Source organism: Mus pahari, chromosome 5 (genome assembly GCF_900095145.1).
Source record: "Mus pahari chromosome 5, PAHARI_EIJ_v1.1, whole genome shotgun sequence".
Classification (NCBI taxonomy): domain Eukaryota; kingdom Metazoa; phylum Chordata; class Mammalia; order Rodentia; family Muridae; genus Mus; species Mus pahari.
In genome coordinates, this window is record NC_034594.1 from 98,413,542 (window position 1) to 98,437,102 (window position 23,561).

The following is a 23,561-nucleotide window of genomic DNA, read 5'->3' on the forward strand; positions in this document are numbered from 1 at the left end:
GAGAGAGAGAGAGAGAGAGAGAGAGAGAGAGAGAGAGAGAGAGAGAGAAAGAGAGAGAGAGAGAGAGAATAACTTATAAGAAAGGAGGGGAGCAAGGAAGGAAGGAGCTGTTATCGCTTCTGTTTCCTGACCATTGATGATGTGACCTGCTGTACCATGCTTTCCTTTCCATGGTAGACTGAGCCCTCAAACTGTGAGAAAAATAACCCCTTTCTTCCTTAATTTTCTCTTGTAGGTATTTTTTTTCACAGCAATAAGACACACGTAACTAATACAGAGTTAAATGACCCCTGTCCCTATGGATGCAAACTGTTTAAACTCAATTGCTACAACACTGGCAAGTTATCATTGGAAGTTGCATACATCAATGTTCTAATTAAAGGAAAAACCTACCATATTCATGTTAAATGCCATCATTCCGCTTTTTTTTTAAGGGCAGCTGTAAGAGAATTCTCATAGGCATGACAATTTTCAAGTGATCTGCAATTTTATATAAATAATACTGAAGATAGAATGCAAAAACGAAAGGAAAAAAAGCTAATTTGTATTGTAGGTTGGGCTCTGCTATCAACAAACTATAACTTCAAAACAAAAACTCTACTAGCTGGGGTTAGACACACTAAAAGGATAGGGCCATCACATGTGCTTTGAATGTGAAAGGTCTCCTGAGACTCCCATGTTTGGAAACTTGATCCCCAGCAGGAACTGTTATATGGGAAGGCCGTCAAACCTTAGAAGATAGATTCTTCCAGATATAATTGGATCACTGGGGATGGATTTGGTAACCTGGGACCACTCGCCACCTCCTGAAACCTTATACAGTGTGACTACGTGGCCTCCCATCCCTGCCGCCGTGCCGTTCTTGCTATGAAAGACTGCATCTCCTTGGACTTATGAGCCCAAACCAAAACTTTTCGTTTAAGTTACCTATGTCAGATATTTTATAACAGCAAAAGGAAAAGTAGTTAAGACAACACCAACTTCAACCCTTCAGAAATGTGATGAATGTACATTTTCCCTGTAAATATATAGATATTTACTTTCTTGTAGAGATCCCTGTTCATTGAAAACCTTTTTCCATTTTAAGCTGCCGAAAAACATGAGTATGTAGTGTGTATTACCTGTTAGTTTTTGTTACTGCTGTGTATATAATGCTACATTTTCCTTCATAAATTTAAACAATGAATTAAAAGTCACTAGTTTGCAAGTATTTCATTGGATAAGAATGAGATACTATCCAAAAGACATAATTCTCAGGATGCTAGGATTTAGGTAGCCAATCATCTTTTCTAATTTTCAGCAATTTCAAATGAGCTATTTCCTTAATTAAGTAACTTCTTCCAAATGGAATAGTATTCATGTAATTTTTAATAACCCTGCAAGCAATGTATTATGCATAGAAGTTGGAAGGCGAGTGGCAGATTCAAAGAGTCATAATTTTACATGTAAAACTTGGCAGAGTGAGTGTGTTGAGTTAATATGTTAATTAAAATTTTGATTTTTTTTAATATTTAAAAAGAACTGTCTTCATAATACATTTCTTAAAGAAGAGGATATGTACTTTACAAATTAATTTTGTAAATTGTCAATGTCTTATGTCATTTTCACACATACATGTCATTATGTTTGTTTGGAATCTTCCCTATTTTTTTTTTCTTTGCTCGGTAGTCTCTTTTCTCATCCCAAGTAGTCTCTCTTTCTGATGATTTGCAAATGTATTTGTTACCTCCTCTTCCTCCTCTTTACCTTAAGATCTCTTTTTTCCTTTCATTGTTTCTTATACCTCAATCACAAACACATTCATACACACACACACACACACACACACACACACACACACACACAATCACACACAGAGATACTTACACACGAGAAAACACACAAATCATGTATGCAATACACTGAAACACACAAATATCTGCATGCACATAACACATACATATATGTACAAAAACACACAAATACATGTGCACCAACACTGACATACACTAACACACAAACACACACATAAATCATATACATGCATGAACACCAAATTCTACATAATGTATGTAAGAATATACATGCTATTTGTCTTTTACATCTGTATTACTTTATTTAACACAATGATTTCTGTTCTTATTAGATATTTTCTTCATTTACAATTCAAATGCTAGCTCAAAAGTCTCCTATACCCTCCCCCCACCCTGCTCCTCAACCCTCTCACCCCCGCTTCCTGGCCCTGGCATTCCCCTGTACTGGGGCATATAATCTTTGCAAGACCAAGGGCCTCTCCTCCCAGTGATGGACGATTAGGCCATCTTCTGCTACATATGCAGCTAGAGACACTAGCTAAAGGGGTACTGGTTTGTTCATATTGATGTTCTTCGTATAGGGTTACAGACCCCTTCAGCTCCTTGGGTACTTTCTCTAGCTCCTCCATTGGGGGCCCTGTGTCCCATCCAATAGATGACTGTGAGCTTCCACTTCTGTATTTGCCAGGCACTGGCAAAGCTTCACAAGAGACAGCTATATCAGGGTCCTTTCAGCAAAATCTTGCTGGCATATGCAATAGTGTCTGCGTTTAGTGACTGATTATGGTATGGATCCCCAGGTGGGGCAGTATCAGCTTGGTCCTTCTTTCCATCTCAGCTACAAACTTCGTCTCTGTAACTCCTTACATGGGTATTTTGTTCCCATTCTAAGGAGGGATGAAGTATCCACACTATGATCTTCTTCTTGAGTTTCATGTGTTTTGCACATTGTATCTTGTGTATTCTGTTTCTGGGCTAATATCCACTTATCAGTAAGAACATATCATCAATTCCATTCTTTTGCCTCCAAATTATATCTCCTTGAATTTGTTTATAGATGAGAAAATTCCATGTGTGTATGTGTGTGTTCTAAGTAGCTGAACTGATATTAGTAACCTTGGAGACCACAGGGTACCTTTGTCTTATGGCCTTTAATTCTCTCTCTGGAAACTGTGATTTCTCTTTAGTGCTTAAAATTTCATATGAAGAAATGTAGGTATTTGGAATTTGTTGAGCCCATGGCCTTGACAAGAGAGCTGATATTCCAAGCTACATATATTTAGACAGAGAAACAATCATTCTTTCAATGAGATATAATGTGGTTTTCTTTCCATAAGTCCATCTACTCTTGCAGATATGTGCAGCTTCCTGTGCACTTTGAAGGCTGGCATTCCCACTTTCCATAGCATAGCTTTTCCTGTTCTGGGTTACAATCCTTCTATTTTGATACTGGCCAAATCCTGTGCATACATTTCCTGGTGACCTGGGCCATATTTCTCACTCTCTAATGCTTCTGCCATTCACCTACTAGCCAATCTTGATTGCAGTAACTGCCAGCTTCCCTAGACCTTAACTGAAAAAAATCATGGCTTTCTATTTTCTTATCTGCCAATCTTATTGGGGCACCTGTCAAGATTAATAGGTTGCCTGCTCTATTGTTTTATCAAACCTTAATACATTTTCCATAAACTTTCTGCATTCATTTTTCAAATCTTTGGGGATTAAGAACATCAAAGGGAGTACCAGTTTCCCCAGTGACATGTTTTCTTCATCTAGTCATCTGTGATGTTTAGCTTGGTTCTATATTTCCAATTGTTAATATTTCTGCAATAAAAATTGATGTAAAGTATCTCCATGATATACAGATGTAGACTGCTTCAGGTAAATATTCAACACTTATATAGCTGGGTCTAATGATAAATCTATTTCTAGTTTTGCAGAACCTCCACACTGAATTACATATGGCTGCATGGCCTGGTTTGGTTTTTATCAACTTGATATAAGCTAGAATCTTTGAGAAGAATTAGATAAGAAAGCAGGCTTAGTTAGGCATGAGCGCAAGCCAGTAAGCAGTACTCCTCCATGGCTTCTGCATCAGTTCCTGTCTACTGACTCTTGCATAAGTTCTTGCCCTGTTTTCTTTCCATGGTAAATCACAATATTGAACTATAAGCTGAAATAAACCCTTTTCTTTCCAAGTTCCTTTTAGCTATATTTTTTTTATAGCAATAGAAACCTTTACTAAGATACTATAAAAGTTTAAGTTCTTGGCAGTCAAACATGCTTTTAATATTGTGTTTTTAAACTTTTATGGGTAGCTTTAATTTTTCACCTTTGATGACAGAATATTTATTATATTGTCAAAATAGCAGCAAAAACCAACAGCTATCTATCATACTATATTTTATTACATGTTTACCTTGCTTGTTCCAAATAAAATATCAGTAAACATGACAAAATCAAATAAGAGAAACTGTAAATTAAAACTAAGCAATTAAAGATGGTGTAATTATAGAGTTGGCAATATCCCTGGTAATGGAATCTTAGTGAGAAAGCTTCCTTTTGATTGCATTATATTGGTTTACAGTGTTGTTATTTTTGCATTTGTTTTGTTTCAAATAAAGACTTACATTTCAGTTTCAAGGACTTGTGTCAGCACTGCTCCATTTCTTTTTCTTGCTAAGTTCTTGAGAGTTGAAGAGTTCACTGTGAGTTATAAAAAGGTCATTCCAGCCTAAAATACTCTGAATTGGATTATTTATTTTACCATGCATATTTAGTATAATTTAATATACTCTAATTTTCTTCTAACTTCTGTGACTGCTTACTTACTGTCACAGGGGCCTTTTGAATGTCAGGATCTTATCGAAGGGTCTGCAGCTTGAATCCAGGAAATAATACTGTAGAATGTGTTAGTTTGTTAGAGAGCTTAACTTTAAGTAAAAATGTGTCTTCCTTCCAAATGAGGCTATTTCTTTCCTTTTTAATTTTACTTTGGATATTAATATAATTATAATATTTCTTCCTTCCATTTCCTTACTCTAAATCCTCCCCATACATCCCTTCCCACTCTCTTTCAAGTCCATAGTCCTTTTTAAATTAATTGTTATTGCATGCATGTGTATTTGTACATATATGCTTGTATACACCAATAAATTATTGTTGGGGTCTCTCACCTCCTCTAACCACTCTCCCTCTAAACATTATATTGCGCCCCCTACAGGCACACAGAATTGCTACCAAGAAGACCTCCCAGATCTCCCAGAATGCAGCGTCGTCAGACCGCCCTACGTTGACATCGTCTCTGCCCCCTCGCTCAGACCCGCCTACCAGATACAGTTCCACTCATGATCAGACGGCGCAGCAGACAGAGAGAGATTTTCTCAAGGGGACACAAGGGTGGGCTTAGAATCCTTCCTTGTCCGATTAATAAAGATCATGCTCTGATCAGCGCAAACTGACAGGGCATTCATTTTCCTTTTGCAGCCTATTCTCTTTTAGGATGTTAAGCTCTTCAGTATGAACCCAGTCCAAAGTGTTTTCTATCCATGCAGAAACACACAAATTAGTAAATATAATCTGTTCAGTTTGTATAATGTTAGTTGTATGTTTGTTGTCTGTGATTAATGTATATGTGCTTGCCTGTGTTCATGTGGACCATATACATGCAGAAGGCTGGAGAGGACCGAGGCCAACATATCCCCTAGAACCAGAAAAATAGCCTGTTATAAGCTAGTCAACATAGGTCCTAAGTACTGAACTTTGGTCTTTTGTAAGAACAGTAAGTTCTCTCAACTGGTATAGCATGTCCAGTCCTACACGGGTCATTTCTACATTTCAGTTTAAGGTTTGGTTAGGAGATAGTATTGGCATGCTTGGCATGATATACCAGATCTGGGATCTACTGTTTGTAAATGGCAAAAACCAAAGTAGATCCAGAGGAAGGAAGGAGAGGCTATTAAAAGGACATGTGCTTAAACAAGAAGGAAGAAACAGATAATGCCAAGAGCCTGTCAGGATGGTGGCTTTCAAAAGAAAGGAAAGGAGGCAGCTGATAAAGAAATCATTGTTGACAGTTCCCATCCAGATTCATGCAAGTAAAAGCTTCAAGATTGCTCTATCCATTTCAGAATATTTCATGTCCAAGTCCAGTTATAGTAAGCATATCCAATTTCTTTCCTTGAGTAATGTCTTTCTTGCTTGAATTTGTAGTAGAAGATTATACTTTATTTTTGTATTTTTAATTATGGGCTATGTATGTGTCCTCTAAATCCGATTAAATCTTGTTCAACCTTATGAAAACCAAACACACGGGGGGGGGGAGGGGGAGAGGGAAGAGAGAGAGAATTGCACACTTTGGAATCTTTTCTAACCATGTGACTATTCTTATTCCATTTATAAGGTCTAGTCCTTTACTGGCTCATTAGAACTCCAAGTTTATTGCCCCATGCGCTGAAGGAACTAATATATAGCTCAGCTAAACATTCGTGTACCTGGAAGATGCAGCTTGTAATGATTTCTGTTGTCAAACCAATAGAATATAGATCTCTTAGGAAATGGTGTCTTAAAGTTTCTACTGCTGAGAAGAATCACTAGGACTATGGCAACTCTTCTAAAGGGAGGCATTTAATCAGGGGCTCCCTTACACTTCAGAGATTTGCTTATTATTGTTGTAGTGAGAAGCATGGCAGAGTGCAGGCTGACAGGGGCTGGAGAAAGGCTAAGAGTTCTACAGTTAAATTCTCAGGAAGAAGGAAGGAAGAATGATACACTGGGCCCAGGTTGAGCTTCTGAAACTACAGAGCCCACCCCTGGTGACACACTTCCTCCAATAAAGCCATACCTATTCCAAAAAGGCCACAGGTTCCAAGAGTGCTGCCGTGGCCCGTGATCCTATGAGGAACATTTTCATTCAAACCACTAGAGATGAATATCTAGTCAAGACAATGACAGATTTCTTGATTACTCTGACTGTCATAAATAGATCCATTTTAAGACCGGGTAAGACCACGTCCAGAGTAGGAAGTCTTGGATTAATAAAATGGAGAAAAGTAACTGACTAGCAGATAGCAAGAGTGTATTCATTTTTTTTTCTTTCTTGAGAATAAATAGAATAGGAACAGATACTTCAAGATCTTGCTAACTTAACTTCCATACCACCACAGACTAAAACCTAACTCTGAGCCAGAGCCAACTCTTTACGTCTTAAGTGGCATTTATTAGGTATTTTTTTTTTATCAAGTAACAGGAAAGAAACTAGGACATAACTGTAGCACCATATTCATTCTAACAGGAAAATGAAGAGAGTTAGTCCTTATCTAGTACCACCTGCTGAAATGCTATATCCAATATCAAAGTAAGGGTATAGGAGAGGCTCAATGGCCAAGTGATCACTCAATGGTAGAGCACATGACCAGAGAAGATCACAGCTGAGTACAATCGATGCTATGAGCAGGTAATGTCAGCTATAATAAGCAAGGAGCCCTGCCCTGCCCTCGCTCTCTGAGTCTTTTGTTATATTTCGCTCTTATCAATTCTCCCTAGTAGAGATCAACATCAATAATTTTATTGTTTCAATATGATTTTCAACCTTAAAATGAATGGCTTTTCCTTAAAGGCACTTGACTCTTGCCAAATGAATATTGCACAAACGTTTTCCCAAATAAAATAGATGATTCATTTTGAAAATAATTTTCATCTTACCATTTTAATATTTAAAATTATTATGGCTATAAGCTATTTATTCCTTCCTGCCCAACTGCTTGCCTCCCTCCCTCCTTTCCATCCTTCCTTTCTTCCTTCGTTTCTTGAGACAACCTCACTTAGTAGCATTGTCTAGCCTGGAACTTGCTATGTAAATCAGGCTGAGTTTAAAGTAATTTTAATGCTTATGCCTCAGCTTCCCAAATAATAAGACTCTTACCAAAATAAAGGACAATTAATCTTACCTCAAATTATGCTTTAGGGGCTGATAAGATGATAGTCCGTAACAATATTTTTCATGCTTTCATTCCATTCCCAATATGCATACCCATGTGAGTGCACATACACACACACAGACATGCACACCCACTGAAAGACCCACACAATATAACTAATCTCTAAATTATAATCTAATTTTCTTAAAATTTTATCAATTTTATATGAAATTCCTTCAAAATATTTAACATGAATGCATTCATTTATTTAGTCAAAAACATTTATTGAACAATTAAACAATTTTGTTTGTATGTTTGGTTAGTTTGATTTCTTATTTTGTTTTTGTTAGAATTTTTTTTTGAGACAGACTTTTTTTGTAAATGTTTTTTTATTAGATATTTTCTTTATTTACATTTCAAATGCTATCCTGAAAGTTCCCTATACCCTTCCCCGCCCCTGCGCCCCTACCCACCCATTCCCACTTCTTGGTCCTGGCATTCCCCTGTGCTGGGTCATATAAACTTTGCAAGACAAAGGGGCCTCTCTTCCCAATGATGGCTAATTAGGCCATCTTCTGCTACATATGCAGCTAGAGACATGAGCTCTGAGGGTACTGGTTAGTTCATATTGTTCTTATGCCTACAGGGTTGCAGCCCCCTTCAGCATCTTGGGTACTTTCTCTAGCTCCTTCATTGGGGGCCCTGTGTTCCATCCAATAGCTGACTGTGAGCATTCACTTCTGTGTTTGCCAGGCACTGGCATAGCCTCACAAGAGACAGCTACATCAGGGACAGACTCTTACTATGTAGCTCATGTTGGGCATCATCTCACCATCATTTTCTTCAGTGTCTTCAGAACTGGGACTGCAGCAAGCAAAAATGACAATGCCCAGCTTACAAAGTACTTTTGATTTGGTGAGATCTACTTTAGATAATAGAGAAAGCAAACTAAAACAGGTATTTTACTGCACGCATGGTATTTTTACTTAAGTGGATGACACTAAAGAGAGATTAAATTATAAAGGAAAACCTTCAGAAGCAATTATTTCTACAAAAGTAGCTGGAGACTAGTTTAGAAAATATGGTCTAACCTTAAACTTCTGAGCCATTTCTACTCTTCAGAAGGTGAATGAAATTCAACTGTACTGCTTTAATTTAGCTATATATATTCAAGCAAATTTATGAATTTGTATAGGACTGAGGAGCTCTTACAATAAATACTATAAAAACCTTGAGTTTTTGTGTATATATGTGTTTGAGCATGGTATATGTGCATGTACAGCATGGGTAGTTGTGAGGAAGCCAGAGAAGAACATGTGTATACTGCTGTATCACTGTCTACCTGAGCTCTTCAGAGAAACCCTCTCACTGAACCAGAAGCTCGAGGAGTGAAGATTCAGGGACCATCCTGTCTCACACAATTATCGTTATAGATGTATATAATCACAGCTAACGCTTTTGTGTGTGGTTTCTGGAATCTGAATTTATAGTCTTATGCTTGAGAAGCAGACACTTTTACCAATTTAGCCATCTCTCCAGGTTAGTAACTTGCTTTTATGTAGTAATTTAAAAAAATAAATAAATATTTAGCTTCTAATGACTGAATAGGATTTCATAACAGACATTTTTCTTATCCTGCAAGAATGACTAATATTTCTATTCAAAAATATATAACTGTACATAATATGTTTCTCAAGGGTCAATTTATAACATTCCCCTTAGTGATTTAACACAGTCGGATAAATCACTGGTGTGCTTAACAATAGGTGTGTGTTCCTCTTTCAATATTTATGTTTATTTTTAATATTATATATATATATATATATATATATACATGCATGTATAAATGTATAGCATGTGTGCCCAGTGAACAGGAAGATGAGAAGAAACTGTTATGTCCCTTGGAGGTAGATGGCTGTGAGTCAGGTGACATGGAGTTGGACACTGAATTTGGGTCTCTGGAAGTGCTTCATCCATCTCCACATGTCTCATTTTTTTCCCAGAATTTATATGGTCTGTCTGTTATATTCTAACATGATCTTAGCTCCCTCCCCCATTCTAAAACAGCTCTCTGAAGCTTGCTTTAGTTACACATTATTTATCATCACTGCCAATATAATCATCATACACACTACATTTTACTATCAAATAATATGACTACCATTCTATTCTCAAGTTTGTTATAGGTCAAATAAAAAATCTTGAGACCCACTGAGGCTTAGCAGCTAGCTGGCATCAGATACATGCTAATACGAAATGGATCTCATTTGGGACTAGCATAACTGATGTGTTCAATCATAAAGAGGGTAACTAATGTTTGTGAGACCGGATAAGGACATGGTAAGATATAGAGTGAAGAGACAGGTCAGTGAGTGTGAGCCCCACGTACACCAGTAAGAGGATATTACCTCAAATCCCCTCCACAAACAGGGCATATTAAGTATGCATGGATGTGTGTAAACCCAGAGCTGTGGGAAGGAAAGAAAGGAGAATATCAGGGTCTGGGCAGTGTGAGTATAGCTGAAAATGGTAGCTTCAGATTTTTAGAGAGACTCTACTTCAAGGTAATAAGTCATAGAATGACTGAGAAAGCTTTCCAACATCTTCCTTTGACTTGTATGAACATGTACAGACAGGTACATGTATACATGCACACATGTACCATACACATGCACACATAAACACAAACATACACATTCCACATTTACACAAATGGTGTAAGAAACAGCGGAGACAATGAAGGGAACATATGAAGAGAAAATAATGCCTCTACTCCAAGATCATGTTAAAATATCTTACTGTAGATAGTCAAGAATTTTGTTACACTAATAAGAAATACTGGGAAGATATCATTTCTTGAGAGAAGCGATGCTTCCAAAAGGAGTGCTAAAACAGTTACTGAACCATTCTTATATTAAAATCATACTTGACCCTTGAGTTTAATCTCACCGCATTCCTTTCTCACCTCTAAATCTATTTTCTCCCACTAAGGAAAATATCTCCCAAAGATAAGTCAAGATATGCCCTGATCACCTTTTAACCAACATATATTAAGAATTCTTTTGAACTTGTTCTTTTGGAAAAGGAGCCATGTTTTAGCATGTCTTCTCACTAAAATGATAGACTTTGTTGGACTCATAACCAGACATTCACAGTAGGGTAGACACTCAGGGGACACGCCTCTCATCACATTTATGAAAATTTTCCTTGAACATTGAAGAAAGGAACCTTCTGAGGAAATAGACTAATTTTAAAATAAGATGGCATTTGAGAAAGCCACCACCCATTTTAGGGAAGGCAACGCACTGCATCAGTGTGAGAGCTACAAGATGGTGTCACACCTTGGTAGCTGCTTCTGATGCTCAGGTGTTCCTTGGTAGTTAAAGAGCTGGCACTGCACTTAGTTTGCGCCTGCTAAATCACAAACCACCAGGGCACTAAGGTGATCGTCTACACTCACATGCATCTTCAAGAGACTTGATATTATTACTATCTTACCATTGCATGGTGGTCTGCCTCCCTTTTGTGGAGACCTTGAGAGCATAGCCCCTAAAGATCCAATCTACACTAATTTGGGGCAGAAAAAAAGAGGACTTTCCCTCATGAATATGTCACTTGCCTAATAAAAATTTATAAAACCATCATTAGCATTCATAAAATCCATATGCTGCTCCTCTGCTTGGGGCACCCACTCCAGGGTCTCTTAGGAGCTTTTGCTTTGCTTCTGCTGAATCCCTGAAGAGACATCTGCTCAAACTGTCTATAATTTTTGAATTTATTTCTTCAAAAAGAAAGGAACCGAGGAGGCCCTTGCTGCTGTATCACCATGTACTTCAGACCTTCCATTAATAAACACCAACGTTGCTTCTCTGTAAAAATCTTTTCTCTCACTTGAGTCAAGATCCCAGTTCCTCTGAGTAGAGGTGCTTGCGGACCGTTCTCAGCATGGAACAAAGAACACTATGACAGCGGGAACTGAGCATCATCACTTGCTGTGGGTAACAGAAAAAAAGACATGGTTTAGAAAATGATTCTCTAAAGTATTTACTTCAAATACCCAGCTGACAGAGCCTGGGTATAGCAATGCTGGGACTTGTTAGATGTCTAGACAATACCTGAAGCGCTAATTCAGGGAGAGACCCTGTGTGAAAGGAATAAGGTGAGGAGTGATACTTAGAACATGTAACAACAGCCTCTGTGTACACACATATGTGTATGCACATTCACATGCATGTGTACATAGATTACACACACATAACCCCCAACGTACACATGAAGAGACAGGGATTGTCTCAGAGGAGGACAGGAGAATATTAAGAAATTTGTGAAGAAAAAGAAATGCTAAATTCTAGGATCAAGTTTAAACCTCTTGAAGGTTGACAATCGGGGATCTTGACACAAAAATATCTGTATATCTGTCACTTCAAAGATTGCCTGCACTGAATTAATATTCATTTATATTGCCCCCTTGTCCATATATATATATATATATATATATATATATATATATATATATATATATATGGGTGTGGGTGTGGAATAAGTTTGCATGTCTTTTTTTCCTCTTAAGCTGTCTATTATCAGTTTATTTCAGCAAATTCAAATTCAATATGGAACCTATGGAAAATGGAATGGGGACTCTTCAATATGTGTGACAGTTTACATATGGCTGCATACCTTAAGCAATGCACAGTTGCTCTAACTGCAAAAACCTCTGTTTTTTTAGTTGCAATTGATTTTACACACTTAGCTTGGTCCTGTGTCCCCATATGAAGATGAGGACTGAAAGAAGACAGGGATGGAAGGAGAGACTCGGCCTCTGAGGGAGCCTGATGAAAACTGTCTCAGCAGATGAGAATGAGAAGGTCTAGCGCATTTACTTAAGAGTAATTGACTGAAAAGTCAGAACTCAGTTTCCTTTCTGTCCATAAACAGGTTTAGTATGGTAAGCAGCATTGACCAAGGCTTCAGACTGTATGTAAAGGACCTTAGATAGAACATCGTCCCTTTATCCAGACACTGTAGGAGAAGAAAACCACTAAACAAATAAAGAAAGAACAACAAAACATTTAGCTATTTTAACACTAAGTAAATTTGCAGTTGAAGTGAAAGTTAGGCAGGACAGAAAAAAGAGTGAAAACTAAAGGGGCCATAGGAGCTTCATGAACCCAGAATCTGGTTCCCATTTTTTCCTGGCTCTGCATCGGTAACAGATGCAACCAAAAATGGTAGAAAAAAAATCTGGGATTTTGCTCAGGTGACCGAGAGTTTCCCTAGCCTTGGGTTTCCTGCCTCCACCTCTACCCTGGTGCAGCACGGCAGAGGCTGAGAATGTTGGCCACATCTCTTCTCCTAGTGTTCAGGACATGGAGGCAGAAGGATCAGAAATTCAGGGTTTAAAGTGGCTCAGAAAAGCTTCAGATTTGAGCCACTTGTGCCAACTCTGGTCTTATAGATAAAAGCCCATCTGATGCTTTTATAACTTGGAAAATGCTGTCCAGTATAGGTTCTGGCAATCAAACTCAAATTCACTGGAAGAGGAATTTTTGTTCTTATTCACTGAGTCATCTTTCTAGCTCCCACTAAGATCACTGTTTAATAATTTCTTAAACTTATGATACTATTCCTTAAGCCATCTATGATACTGTAAAGGTCTTCTTTGACACCAAGTTCATTCCACTTTGATCTCACTCTACGTCTAGATTAACACATGAATGATTATGGGAGAGCTCAGGGCACTTTACAGAAACACAGTCTATATGGATTGTGTGCACTCCAGAAGAAAGTGTATGGGCATGATATGGAGTGTGTGGAACACTGGGCCACAGTTTTAATTTTCTCTATAAAGTGTAGAAATTAGCAAATATACTTTGTTTTTAGTGTTGTGAAACTTTGAACTCATAATGCATGAACATAAAAGAGATACACAGGAAAAAGACAGTCCAGTCTGTTGCTTGATATAGGTACTATAGAAGATAATTTATGAAGAATGTTTCACTAATAGTAAGTATCTTTTCCATACTAACCATCTTATTGTGTCAAATACATTTATTTTCCATGAAGTCATACATGGGGTTTGAATTAGACAACATCTTGAATTTCTCATGCGCCTAAACAGCTTAATTTCTATGATACTCAATTATCAGCAATGATATTGTCCTTGCCGTTTTAGAATATGTTTTTACTGTGTAACTCAAGCTCACTATCTTTACCCTTCTGCTGCTGTTTCTTATGTGCTGTTATAGGTATGCACCATCAAGCCAGGTAATAGTTGTGATCATGATCCCAGAGCCGAGTGTTTGAACAGCAACGATACTATGTGCTTTTAGGAAAATAACATACTTTATACATTGTGAACCTGACATATCTCATATATTATTAAACTCAAATTTTAGACTGGGTATAGTAAACCATGCCTATAATGCCATGATTCAGGAGGCAGACAAAGGAAGACTGAGTCAAGTCCACAGCCTACATAGACAGTTCCAAGACAGGCAGGGCTACCTAGTGAGACTGCTTCAAAAAACCAGAACAAAAAGGACAAAAATAAAAATAAATCAACATTTTTATACAGATTAGAAATTGTTATGTATTTATAATAATCTAATTGAACTAAATATAGTTTAAAATTCTTCACATATAACTAAGTACATAGAAGCAGAATGGAAACAAAAAGCTTCACATGAAACCATGGACTCATACTTCTACGTAACTGTAATTCCAAATAATTATCTTCCAAAATTTTCATTGGTAAAGGTGCTGTAAAGCCGCGACAGGAGTATAACTAATACATCATTTCTTTACTCTATCCTAGGTCAGTCAATCCTACCCATAGTCCAAATGGGCCTCACTAAATGTTCACAGTGCCTCACTGAATAGATCTAATATTTGAGCTTCGATGAATGTATGTGAGAATCCATCCATATCTGAAAACAAACCTCTTTCAGTAGAGAATTATACTTGAACACCAAATTCAACATAGTAACCTTTAAGTTATTCCTGGAGCACATTTGCTGTAGAATTTATGTAAGTTATATTCAAGGATAGAAAGACTGAGAAGAAAAATAATCAGTCTACACTTTGCTTGTCCTCAGACTAAAAACAGCAATATCTTGGCAAATAAACTTCCTAACATGAATTTGTAGAAAGGAATTTAAGCCAGAAAAAAATGTCAGTTGTATTCATTTCTATCAGCTCACCCGTGCTGAAGGTTGGAACACTCAGTTTACTTTTACTATCTCACTGTGTAGAAGGAAAATTTTCTACTGGGAATTCGGTTCCCTCTCACCATGCTTCACACAACAGAGGCCTGTGTTTTCTGTTGCACTAGGAGTTACACTAATGCCTTGGAAAACCTTCTCTTCCTTTCTGACTTCGTGTCTCTACAATGAACAGAATTGTTTCAGAAAGCAAAAAGCAATATTTCTATTCTTGATAACATCTGTCTAAATTGCTTTTTCCAAATGCTTTTGATTTAGAAAAGTCAAAATTCATCTGCAGGATGAAAGGAATCTCGGAATCTCATTTCTTTTCACATTTCACCTCCTACTCCTAGTCAGTCTAGGCCGGTCCTCCCTTTGCTGAGGCTGCAGTGCTGTGGCACCTTTCTTACAGATTTTTCCAACCACCCTTGCCTATATATCCTCAAATCTCAGGATTCTGCTCCTATGGGTGGATATGGTCTGACAACAATTTGTTGTATTGTTTTTCAAACCATTTAAGAACATAAAATCACTACCTACATTATATTCTAGAACTTTAAATATGGCTATGAAAACTAAAATTATATTCAATGTTCAATGAGAAACCTAAATTGTTTCATGGCCTATCAAAATTATTTTCACTCTCTTGGAAGTGTGTGGCAGCAAGATGTCTCACAGGAAATTCTCAGCTCCCAGACATGCCCCCTTGCGCTTCTTGCCTTGGAAGCAAAGCAGCTGGCATCGTGGGAAAGTGAAGAGTTTCCCGAAGGATGACCCTTCCAAGTCTGTTCACCTCACAGCCTGTCTAAGGTAAAAGGCTGGCATGACCCACGTCGTCTGGAAGTTGACAGGCCAGGTTCTAAGGTAAAAAAGAAAGAAGTCGTGGAGGTGATAATCACTGTGGAAGCCCTACCCATGGTGGTGGTGGGCATCGTGGGATATGTAGAAACCCCTCGAGGCCTACAGATCTTCAAGACTCTATTTGCCAAGCATATCAGTGATAAGTATAAAAGGTGGTTCTATTAGAACTTTCACAAATCTAAGAAGGCTTCCACCAAGTACTGTAAGAAATAGCAGAATGGCACAGGCAAGAAACAGCTGGAGAAGGACTTCAACAGCATGAAGTATTACGAGGCCATTGCCCACACTCAGATGCAACTACTTTCTCTATGCAAGAAGAAGACCTACTTGATGCTGATCCAGATGAATAGGAATACTGTGGCTGAGAAGCTAGCTAAATTGGACCTGAGAAAGTCTGGAGCAGCAGGTACCCGTGAACCAGGTGTTTGAGCAGGATTAGATAATTGACGTCATCAGCATGAAAAAAGGCAAAGGGTACAAAGGGGTAACCATTCATTGGCATACAAAGAAACTGCCCCAAAAGACCATTGAGGTCTGCGTAATGTTGCCTGTGTTGGAGCCTGGCACCCTGTCCATGTAGCCTTCTCTGCAGCTTGAGAGAAGATTGGTCAAGGCTACTTCATCAGGATGGTAAACTGATCAAGAACAATGCATATACTGATATACTGACTATGACCTGTCTGACAAGAGCATCAACCCATTGGGTGGCTTTGTGCATCATGGTGAGGTGATGAATGACTTCATCATGCGCAAAGGCTGTGTGGTGGGAACCAAGAAGGAGGTGCTTACACTTCTTAAGTCCTTGCTGGTCCAAACCAAACATCGCGCTCTGGAGAAGACTGGCCTGAAGTTCACTGACTCCACCTCCAAGTTTAGACATGGTCGTTTCCAGACCATGGAGAAGAAATCATTCATGGGACCACTCAAGAAAAGTTGCAGTACCCAGGAAGAAGGTGCTTGATTCCAGGATTACTGCAGCTGGTACAGTCTCATCAATAAAAAGTTTTCATAAAATAGTAATTAATAATAATAATAATAATAATAATAATAATAATAACAATAATAACATTCTATTTGCTGAAATTACAGATAAGTGTGTATGTGGGGTGCTTGGTGTGTGTATTGGATGACTGTATTGGCATCTGTTACAGCGTCTCTCTGTCTCTCTCTTTCATTACTGTGTGTGTGTGAGTGTATGTGTATGTGTGTGTGTGTGTGTGTGTGTGTGTGTGTGTGTACCTCTCTGTGTTTGTGTTGGTGTGTGTGTGTACCTCTCTGTGTTTGTGTTGGTGTGTGTGTGTGTGTGTGCTTGTGATAGATGTGTATATGATCATAAGTTGTCAAAATAATTTTTAAAATATTAATTAAAAAGTTAATTCAGTGAAATATGGGAAAATATTTTTTCAATACAATTTCAAACAATAGAAATATTGAGATTTAAAGATTTAGATTTGGAGGAGGTTATCTTTTTATATATAAAAAACTTATCACGTGCATTTTGAACAGCACTTGCCAATCTTTATCTCAAGTAAGATTTAAGAACTTACAGTGTCATTTCTGCTCCTTCAGTTGTCACACTTTTTTTTCTAATTTTGACAATGATTCCAACATGTGGTATTTTATGCCTTATCTGTCATAAAATATCTGACAATTGCTTTAATGTTAAGTGTTTTAGTCCATAATTTCCCTTCTGGGATGCCTTCATCTACCTCTGCACTACTGCATGCTCACAGTAACCTTGGTTTGTCACTACAACCTAAATGTCTATGTGTATGCCACAGTCATTCACACAGGAGATTGTGCACCCACAAATTCACAAAAGAGATTGTGCCTACTCATTCAGTCACCCCAGTGTGCTCTGAAGAAAAGCCTCTGAAATGTAGTTAAGTATAGTTCATGATTTTACATTTATGATCAATGGCTGTCTAAGTAGAGATGCTTGAAAGAACGAACACCCCCTTGTCTCATCCATGTAAAGATAAGGTGACTTGATTAGCATCTGCATGTCAGGAAAAAGTCCTCAGAAGGAACTACATTTGTGTGATCTTGGATTCCACCTCTGTTTCTGAGAGAAATGAATGTCTGTGGTTTACATCCCTGTTGAGCCTCCCTTAATTCAGTTCTTCTTATTTTGTGTCTAGGGACCATTCTGTGGCTACAGTATGACCATGCAAAGACGTTCTATTTCTTCTAAAACATGATTCACACTTAATATCTGTCATTTTGCTCATTAGAAATTTTAATCTTCTTGCTGTATATATATCTTTGTGGATGTACTTCCTCTTTCCATGATCCATATTACATTTCTTTGTATGTTTGTATTTTGGGTATGTTTGGGTATGTGCATGACAATGTGTGTGTTGACATAAGTTGACAACTTCTTGGAGTCAGCTACCCCCTCCAAAACTGTCAGTTCTGGAGACAGATCTCAGGTTGCAAGATGTGATATGTGGTACCTTACACATGAACCATCTCTCTGGCCAGTAATGTGATACATGTATGATCTTAAAAAGATGCTACAAGACTATGAACTTTGCTCCATGTGAGAACTACGCACATCTGTTTACACAGTGACTAGCTGAAATAGTGCTAGATAAGCCAATGAGTGCAAAGATCATCTTGTGTGACCATAGCACAAAGAGTTAGAACTAAAGTTGGTTATTATGGAAATTTCTCAGAGGTGAATTTGAATGATACTGCAAAGACATGGAAGATTCTTAGCTACAACATGACAAATGGATTACTTTATTTCAAAGTGTGTAAAATAAGTACAGATTGTATGTGGGTGTTCTACTTTGCTCTCTGTTGCTGTGATAAAATATGATGATCAAAACCAATTTAGGGAACAAAGGGTTTGTTTTGGCTTACAGTTTTATATAGATTGAGGTTGTAATGGTTGGAGAAGCATGGCAGGAGGAAGAGGAATGGAAGCAAAGAATTTAGATTTCATCTGCACACAGGGAGCTGAGAAAGACAACAGAAAGTGCAGTCAGACCATAAATCTTCAAAGCTGATGCAGGGACAGTCTTCCTTCAGCAAGATCCCACCTTCTAAAGATTCCATAACCTCCAAAAACAGCACCATCAACTGCACATGAACAAATGTAACAAATACATTATCCTATAGGAATAGTTTTTATTCAGTCCACCGCTGTGGGTGTTTGTGTAGTTATGGGTTTGTTCATGCCAATATGTGTCCAACCATCTTTACTGCTTAAAACAGGAAACTGAAGACTCTTTTGCCTACACTTCATGTCTCTTGGCATACACAAAACACGAGCTCTCATTTGCTTCTTTACTCTTTCCAAGAACACCTGTGATTACACAGGTATCTGTCTCACCCCATGAGCTAAAATGATGCTCTTATATTTACCAAATTAGAAAGAGTGAAAAGTAGTCATAATAACATCATTAAATCTGACTCTGACAAAAAAGGCAGCGTCTTATATTATAAAAGACATGTATGTCTTATATAATACACATTATAGTTTAATATTCATTTTCTTTTTGTGTCTGTAAGGGTATATGCATGTAGGTGAAGATACCCGCAGAAGCCAGAAGAGGAACATATTGCTGTGAAAAGGCCCTATGAAAAAGGCAGCTCATAAAAGGCAGTGTTTAACTGGGGCTCACTTAGTGTTTCAGGACCATCATGATGAAGGACGTGGCAGGAGGCAGTCAGCCCTGACACTGAAGCAGTGGCTAAGAGCTTATTTCTTAATAAGGCAGTAGGCACAGAGGACAGGCTACTGACATGAAACCCGCTGTTGGCTTTGGAAACCTCAAAGAACACTCTTCATGACACACCTCCAACAAGGACATGTTTACTAATCCTTTGTATAGGAATCCACCCATTAGGAACCAAACAGTCAATGAGCATCTGAGGTCTAGTCTCATTCAAACTACTGTATTGGAATTACAAGTCAGCCACTATGTCCTCTTGTTATTTTTTTTAACTATGTTCTAGGGGTCGTGAATTTGAGGCTACAAATTTCAGGCCCTTGACCTTGATCCATCTCCTCTTAGAGAAATTAAAACACAAATTAAATAATAATAAGTGTATGTAGGCTTTGGAAAGATAGAGGAATCATGGATTTTGTTGAGTTAATAGTTTGGAAAGGAGATGGATAGCAAGGAAAAATTAGTAAGACTGATTCAAAAGAGCTGCCTTCTCATCAAAGCTCAATGTCACCCCAGGTCCTCAGGAAGTGGTTCAGACTGAATGAATCTTCCTATACCTGCCATAGAGAGGATCCTGGGTTCACCATGTGTGGTATTATAACTGCAATTACTTGGGCTGGCAAGATGCTCACTTAGTAAAATGGCCAACCAGTGTGCAGTTTTGAGTGAGAAATGTCCACTATAAGCCCAGGTATAAAATACTTGGTCCCTGGTTGGTGGTGCTATTTGATGAGGTTAAAGGGGGTGTGACCTTACTGGACAAAGTGTGTCAATAGGGCACAGGCTTTGAAAGTTTGTACCATGACTTGATGTTTAACTTGCTTTCTCTGTGCTGTTTTCGTGGTTGAAGAGCTGAAAAGTCAGGTTCCTGGTCCTGTCATCTTCCCTGCTGCAGGTTGCATACTGCATGCTCCCTGCTGCATGCTGCCATACCTCCCTACCATGTTCAACTCTTATTTGTCTAGAGCTGTAAGCTGAACCCTATTTTAAGCTGATATTGGTCATGGTGTTTTATCACAGCCACAGAAAGTAACAAATACACCCTGTAGTCATGAGTATCTGAACTCATATTAAACAGCTAGGTTTGCTGATACACACCTATCTCTGGGAAGGGGAAAAGAAAATGATGCCTTGGGCTTGCTGGCCTAATAGCTAAGACTAATTGCTGAGTTCCAGGCGAAATAGTAAAAACTAAGGTTGACTGTGTGTGTGTGTGTGTGTGTGTGTGTGTGTGTGTGTGTGTGTGTGTNTTTTNTTTTNTTTTAAGAATGACACCTAAGGCTGACAAATGACAGCCACTGTGCAAACACACACACACACACACACACACACACACACACACACACACACACACATTCAAGTAATTCATGGATCAATCCCAGAAAGGCAGAATATTTTCTTGAAGAAAAAATTTCATTGTAGCTTTTTCTTATGAAGGAAAGCCACTTTCTTTTCCCAGACATTTCAGCAGACTTCTGAGCTAAAAGTCAGTGAACAAAACACCTAGCAAAGATTAGGAAAGGTAAGCCACAACATGAATTTCATGTGGTTGGTCCAAAGCATTATAGGAACTGAAACCTAAGTTAACTGAAATTCAGTGTCTGGACTTTACATCATTTGTCTTAGATTCATGCTGAGTTTGAAAATCTAGTCCATACTCTAGTAGTTGGTGGAACAGTGCCTCAACTATATCACTTCTAGAACATTCATTTAAATGAGCTCCAAAGCTGTTAAATGTATCATTTTATCATGTTATTTTAAATTTTTTTGTTTTTTATTAGATATATTCTTCATTTATATTTGAAATGCTATCCCCTTTCCTTGCTATCCCCTTACCTAGATTCCTCTCTGAAAGTCCCCTATATACTCTCCCAGACCTGTTCCCCAACCCACCCACTCCTGCTTCCTGGCCCTGGCATTCCCCTGTACTGGGGCATATGCTCTTTCCAAGACCAAGGGCCTGTCCTCCCATTTATGGCCCACTAGGCCATCCTCTGCTACATATGCAACTAGAGACACAAACTCTGGGGGTACTGGTTAGTTCACATTTTTGTTCCTTCTATAGGGATGCAGACCCCTTTAGCTCCTTGGGTACTTTTTCTAGCTCCTTCATTGAGGGCCTGGTGTTCCATCCAATAGATGAGTATGAGTATCCACTTTTGTATTTGCCAGGCACTGGCATAGCCTCACAAGAGATAGCTATATCAGGGTCCTGTCAGCAAAATCTTCCTGGCATAGAAACTTAGAATTCCCAAGATACAATTTGCAAACCACATGATACTCAAGAAGAAGGAAGACCAAAGTGTGGATACTTCATTCCTTCTTAGAATGGGGAACAAAATATCTATGGAAGGAGTTACAGAGACAAAGTTGAGAGCTGAGACAGAAGAAAGGACCATCCAGAGATTGCCCCACAGGGGGATCCATTCCATAAACAACCACAAAACCAGGATACTCTTTTTATTTTTAAAAATTCAAAAAGCTACTTATTATTTTCAAATTGATAGCAAATTTACCCTGGCTTGTAGGGAATGATTTTTACATGGAATTATAAAAGAGCAGATTTTCCAAATAATATAATAGTTTAAAAGTCCACAAATAGGAAAATGCCTCTTAGGAAAAGTGACATTTCAAATAACTTTATTAAGTACCTTAAAAGGAAAATAAGTTATCAGCACTTAAAAAAATAAATTTAATTCAAGACCTAAAGTCTAAACCTGTATAGGTCTAAAGAAATGGCTCAGTGGGTAAGAGCACAAGCTATAAAAGCATGGAGACCTGAGTTTGAATCCCTAGCACACACATGAAGAACAGGGAATCGTCATGCAACCTGTTACCCTAATTTCTGTGGTGATCAGAAACCAGAAGACTACTGTTGATTGTTGACTGGCTACCTAGATCTATTTCAATGAGAGACCTTTTCTCAAGGCAGTGAAGGAGAGAGTATTAGAACAGGGCATATGTTGGAATCTTCTGGTCCCTAACACTTGCACTTATATGTTCAACACTCCTACACACACACACATGCACACACACATAAGAATACACATGTATATACGTCAAACTGTGTATTGTTCAGTGCTTGTGTGTAGAGGGGAAAGTAAAATTTTTTAGAATTCTTGTTGGTTTTTTTCATCTTGACAAAAGCTACAGTTACCAGAGGAGATGTATTCACAACTGAGAAAATGACTTTATGATGATGAGAATGTAAGCAAGCCTGGGGGACCTCTTCTTGGTTAGTGACTAATGTGGGGGTTCCTATCCCAATATGGGTGGTGCCAATTCTGGGGAGGTGGTCCTAGGTTGTGTATGCAAACAGGCTGAGTAAACTCTGGGAGCAATCCAGAAAAGTGTCCTGCTTTCTGTACTGACTTTCTTCAGTAAGGAAGTGCATCCTAAGAGAGAAGGCTGAAGTAAACATGTTCTTCCCCAAGTTGTTTTTGGTCATGATATTTTATTCAAGCAATAGATGTATAAATAACTAAAACATTCTTCTAGAAAAGAGAAAAAAGACTTTACATATAAATAACCTTAAAAATATATAATAATTATTTGTATTATGTTCAATCATTAATTCTAATAAATTCTTTTTTCAACAACTTTCTTTTTTATTATATATTTTCTTCATCCACATTTATGGCATTTAAAACAAAAAATTTAATTGACTATGATCATAAAACCAAACCCACAGGTCAGCAGGAATTGCTAGAGGGCTCTCATTTAGTCACAGAATCAAAATTAGTCCAATGATCATAAATGAGGTTTTTAAATATATACATCATTTGTAGAACATTTTATATATAACCATTACTGGTTTTATTATTCTATGCATATGGTCATTTTGCAGATGTCAGTGGGCAACTTCCAGGAATAGGTGGTCTCCTTGTATCATATCTTATATATTGAGCTCAGGTCTTCAGGCAAGTTAGAAAACCATCTAACCTGTCCATACCTGAAGTTTTAGAGTAGTTACAAGAACAGTTTACTTCAAAATAGACCATAGTTAATGAGTTAGGCATTACTCAAATACACACACACGCACACACACACGCACGCACACACGCACACACACGCACACACACACACACACACACACACACACACACA

At 38.0% G+C, this 23,561-nt stretch overlaps 1 protein-coding gene and 1 pseudogene across 4 annotated transcripts in view; one reads left to right on the forward strand and one right to left on the reverse strand.

Annotated features, from left to right (window-relative positions):
• Dpp10 (dipeptidyl peptidase like 10) overlaps positions 1–23,561 on the reverse strand; it is a 1,452,235-nt gene that overhangs the window by 372,504 nt on the left and 1,056,170 nt on the right. The gene's annotated exons all lie outside the window — the stretch shown is intronic.
• Positions 15,581–16,735, forward strand: LOC110321195 (annotated as a pseudogene).